The following is a 6,000-nucleotide window of genomic DNA, read 5'->3' on the forward strand; positions in this document are numbered from 1 at the left end:
CCCCAGGCTGGGCAAGGCAGCACCAGGGCTTCTTTCAAGAGGCCACAGAACAAACACACCCAGTGGCTGCTTCACACCACACCAGAGTGCCACCAATTAGCTCCACAAATAACACAATCAAAGGGTAGGTTTGGCAAGTGCAGGGCCCCACTAAAGCAAATCTTGCTCTGTGGGGTCGGCTCCCACAGAACAGCTTGTCTGCTGTAGTCATAGCCAATCCTCACAGTCAGTCAGCTTGAGGATCAGTCCCACCCACTGATGTGTCAACAGCAGTTAAAATTCAATTACAATAGGAGAGCACACACAACCTGCACAAGGGGCATCCTCAGAAGACCCAGATTAGGTAACCAGGGAGGATGTGCCACTGGGCACCACAGGACATCTACTACATAAGACAACCAAGCCAAGACCAGGAGACATAGATCTACCTAATACATAGAAACAGAAGGAGGCAGTCAAAATGAGGAGACGAAGAAACATGTTCCAATTAAAAGAACAGAACAAAACTCCAGAAAAATAACTAAACAAAATGAATGATACCAGATACTGACTTCAAAACACTGATTATAAGGATGCTCAATGAACCTAGGAAAAAAAGTAGAGGAACTCAGTGAGAACTTAACACAAAAAGAAAGAAACCATAAAAAAAGAACTGCTCAGAAATGAATAATACAGTAACTGAAATGAAGAATACATTAGATGGAATCAACAACAGATTATATGAAACAGAGGACTGAGTCCGTGATTTCGTAGACAAGGTAGCTGAAAACATCCAACTGGAATAGCAAAAAGATAAAAGAATGTAAAAATGAGGAAAATTTAAGGGACTTCTGGGACATCAGGTGTACCAATATTCACATCATAGGACTGCCAGAAGGAGAAGAGAGAGAGAAGGGAATTGGAAACCTATTTAAAGAAATAATGACTGCAAACTTTCCTCATCTGAAAGTGGAAATAGACATACAAGTCCAAGGAGCACAGAGAGTCCCAAACAAAATGAACTTAAAGAGGCCCACACCAAGACCACATCATAATTAAAATACCAAAGGTTAAAGACAAAGAAACAATCTTAAATGAAGCAAGAGAAAAGCATTTAGTTACCTACAAAGGAGTTTCCATAAGACTGTCAGCTGATTTCTCAACAGAAACTTTTCAGGTCTGAAGGGATTGGCATGAAATATTCAGTCATAAAAAGGAAAGACCTACAACCAAAATTCCTCTACCCAGTAAAAATATCATTAAGAATTAAAGGACATATAAAGAGCTTCCCAGCCCAGCCAGTGTGGCTTAATGGATTGAGCGTCATCTAATGCACCAGGAGGTCACCAGTTAGATTCCTGGTCAGGGCACATGCCTGGGTTGCATGCTTGATCTGCATTAAAGGCATGCAGGAGGCAGCCGATTGATCATCGGTATTTCTCTCTCTCTCTCCCTCTCCTTTTTTTTTTAATCCTCACCCAAGGATATTTTTTCATTTTTATTTTTTCAGACAGAGTGGGAAGGAGAGAGATCGAGAAACATTGATGTGAGAGAGAGACACACCAATTGGCTGCCTCCTGCGCAACCCCGACCAGAGCCAGGGACCAAACCACAAACGAGTTACATGCCTTGACTGGAATCAAACCCACCACTCTTCGACAGGACAGCACAATTTAAAACATATTATTAAAAAATGCTATTGGAAGAGCCCAGCAAGTGCGGCTCAGTGGATTGAAAATACTGAAGAAAACCAACAAATAAAAATGAAAGAGATCAAGAGGAAAAGAAAGAAAAAGTGAAGAATAAAAAACAATTAACAAAATGGCCTGGCCATTATGGCTCAGTGGATTGAGTGTCGTCCCATGGACTGAGAGGTCCCAGTTGGATTACCAGTCAGGGCACATGCCCAGGTTGCAAGCTTGATCCCTAGTAGGGGGTGTGCAAGGAGGTGGCCGATCCATGTTTCTCTCTCTCTCATCGATATTTTTATCTCTTTCTTCCTTCCTCTCTAAAAAACAAATATAAAAAAATACTATTGGAAGAAAAAGAAAAAAGAGCTTCTCAGACAAGAAAAAGCTAAAGAAGTTCATCATCACCAAACCACTATTATAAGAAATGTTAAATGGAATTCTTTAAGAAAAAGAAGTGGGGAACAATGATTAAAAATATGAATAATAAAATGGCAACAACTATATACATATCAATACTTACTTTAAATGTAAATGATTTAAATGCTTCAATCATAAGACATCAGGTAGCTGAATGGGTAAGAAAATAACCCATGTATATGCTGCCTACAAGAAACCCACTTCAGATCTCAAGACACACACACACAGACTGAAGGTAAAGGGATGGGAAAAAAATTTGATGGAAGTTGAGACAAAAATAAAAAAAGCAGGAGTAGCAATACTTATATCAAACATAATATACTTTAAGACAAGGGACAAAAATAATGATAAAGGGATCAATCCAAAAAGAGGATATAACTAACCCTTGTTAATTTTTAGGCACTCGATGTAGAAGCACCTAACTATATAAAGAAAATTATAATAGACATAAGAGGAGAGATCAACAATAAAATGGTAGTGCTGCTGGTGTGGCTCAGTGATGAGAGTGATGGCCCACGCACTGAAGGATCACAGATTCAGTTCTTGATCAGGGCGCATACCTAGGTTGTGGGTTCCATCTCTGGTTGGGATGCATAAGGGAGGTAACCAATCTGTGTGTGTCTCTCACATCAAAATTTCTCTCTCTCTCTCTCCCCCTCCCTCATTCCCTCCCTTCCACTCCCTAGAAATCAATGGGAAAAATATCGTTGGGTGATGATTTGAAAAACAAACAAACAAACCAATAATATAGTAATTGTGGAGGAATTTAACACCCCATTGACATGCAGGACATATCATTCAGACAGGAAACCAGCAAGAAAACAACAGCCTTAAATGACACATTAAACCACGTGGATTTAATTGATATTTTTAGAACATTTCACCCAAAAGCAGCAGAATATACTTTAATTTCAAATGTACATGCAACATTTTCCAAGTTAGACCATATGTGAGGTCACAAAACAAGTTGAATATAAGAATATCAAGCAATTTATCTAATAACAATGGTATGCAAGTAGAAATTAATTACAGGAAGAAAACTGAAGTCCTGGCTCATTTTGACTCAGTGGTTAGAGCATTGGCCCATGGACTGAAGTGTTGCAGGTTCGATCTGGTCAAGGGAACATACCTGGGTTACGGGTTCAATCCCTTGCCCTGGTCAGGGTTGTGTGGGAGGCAGCCAATTGATGTGTGTCTTTCATATTGATCTTTCTCTCTCTCTTCCTCCCTCCCTTCCATTCTATCTAATGAAAAAAAAAAAAATCAATGGAAAAATATCCTTGGGTGAGGTTTAACAACAACAACAACAACAACTAAAAAGAAAATTGAAAACACACAAACATATGGAAGCTAAATAACATACTACTAAACAATGAATGCAGTAACAGTGAGATCAAGGAAGAAATAAAAGATAGCTTGAAACAAATGAAAATGGAAACACAGTGACTCAAAATATATGGGACACAGCCAAAGCAGTTCTAAGAGGAAATTCACAGCAATACAGGCCTACTTCAAGAAACAAGAAAAATATCAAATCAACAGTCTAACCATATACCAAAATGAACTAGAAAAAGAAGAACAAAGTCCAAAGTGAGTAGAAGCAAAGAAGTAATAAACATCAGAGTTAAAATAAATAGAGGCTAAAATAATTTCAAAAGATCAATGAAAGCAAGAGCTTGTTCTTTGAAAAAGATAAACAAGATTGATAAACTTTAACCAGATTCATTAAGAAAAAAAGGAGAGGATCCAAATAAATAAAATCAGAAATGAAAGAGAAGTGACAGCTGACACCACAGAAGTGCAAAGGATTTTAAGAAAATACTGCAAACAATTATATGCCAACAAATAGGACAACCTAGAAGAAATAGATAAATTCCTAGAAACATACAATCTTCCAAGAATAAATCAAGAAGAAATGGAATCCATCAATAGATGAGTGGATAAAAAAGCTATGGTACATATACACAATGGAACACTATGCAGCTGTAAGAAAGAAAGATCTCTTATCCTTTGAGATGACATGGAGGGACCTCCAGAGTATTATGCTAAGCGAAATAAGCCAATCAGAGAAAGACAGATACCACATGATCTCACTTATTTGTGGAATATAATGAACAATGTGGGCTGATGATTCAAATAGACCCAGAGACATAGAAAGGAGTATGGTTCAGACTGACAAACCTCAGAGTAGGGGGGCGGGGAGGTGGATGAGATGAACCGAAGAACTTATATGCATGTATTCATAACCAATGGACATAGACAACAATGCTGAGTGGGGGTGGGGGCAAGGAGGGGGTCTAGAGGGGAAAAAGGAGAAATATCTTTAACAAAAATAAATTAATAAAAATTGGAGAAAAAAAGTAAAAGAAGAAATGGAAAATCTGAATAGACAGATTACAACAAATGAAACTGAAGCAGTGATAAAAAACAAAAAACAAACAAAAAAAACTCCTTCACAGATGAATTTTACCAAATATTAACAGAAGAAGGATTGAACCTAACAGATAGCTGGAAGGTAGAGGCGGATCTTGTTGGGGTGCCTTGAGACTTTTGCTGACTTGCACCCGGGCCCGGTGCTGGTAAAAACTGGACTTGGTGCACAGCTTGGTACTTCCCATAAGCACACAGACCCACAGAGGCACCCACAAATTGTGGATCACTTGTAGCTCCAAATAGATTTTCTGGGCCAGTCACAGGCAACATTGGCCTGTGCCAGAGCTTCTCCCAAGAAACCCAGAACCAACAGACCCAGTGGCCAGCTTCAGACAACATCAGAGAAGGTTCCAACAAGCTTCACAAGCAGCATATCCAAAGGGAGATCTTGGCAGGCACCAAACCCTGCTGAGAAGAATTCTGCTTTGTGTGGTCAGCACCTGCACAGCAGCTTGAACATTTTGGTCATGGTTGAGCCTCAAAGTCAGCCAGCCTGAGGGTTGATTCCATGCATGAATGGGCCAAAAGCAATCAAGACATAATTATAATAGGAGGACCCACATAAACCAGACAAGGGACATTTCTAGAAAACCCAGTTCAGGTGATCAAGGAGATTGTACCACTGGACCCCACAGAACACTTACTACATAAGACCATCCCATGAAGACAGGGGGTCTTAGCTGATCTATCTAATTACATAGAGACAAACACAAAGAGGCAGCCAAAATGGGGAGACAAAAGAAACAGGCCCCAAATGAAGAACAGGAGAAATCTTCAGAAAAAGGGCTAAATGAAATGGAGGCAACCAATTTATCAAAGTATTGTTCATAAGGATGCTCAACAGCATGAAAAAGGATATAGAAACTTTAAGAAAAGACACACCAGGCCCTGGCCAGTTTGGCTCAGCGGTTAGAGCTTCGGCCTGCAGTTCAGAGAGACCCAGGTTCGGTTCCCGCTAAGGGCACGTACCTTGGTTGCAGTTTGTCCCCGGCCCTGGTTGGTCGTGCGGGTGGCAGCCACTCGATGTGTCCCTTTCATGTCGATGTTTCTCTCTCTCTCTCTCCCTCTCACCCCCACTCCACTCCATTCTAAAAAATGGAAAAATGTCCTCGGGTGAGGATAAAAAAAAAAAAAGAAAAGACCCACCAGAAATGAATATCCGAAATGAAGACTACAATGGAAGGAATAAACAGTAGGTTGGATGAAGCAGAGGATCAAATCAGTGATTTGGAAGACAAAGTAGAAAAAACACCCAATCAGAGCAGCAAAAAGAAGAAAGGAATTATAAAAAATGAGGGTAGTTTAAGGGACCTGTGGGACAATATGAAGCATAACAATATCTGCATTATTGGGGTAGCAGGAGGAGGAGAGAGAGAAGGGATCAAGAACCTAGTTGAAGAAATAATGACAGAACTTTCTTATCCTGGCCAGTTTTGTTCAGCGGTTAGAGCGTTGGCCCGCAGACCAGAGAGTCCCAGGT

This window comes from Molossus molossus, unplaced genomic scaffold (assembly GCF_014108415.1).
Source record: "Molossus molossus isolate mMolMol1 unplaced genomic scaffold, mMolMol1.p scaffold_m16_p_10, whole genome shotgun sequence".
Taxonomy (NCBI): Eukaryota; Metazoa; Chordata; class Mammalia; order Chiroptera; family Molossidae; genus Molossus; species Molossus molossus.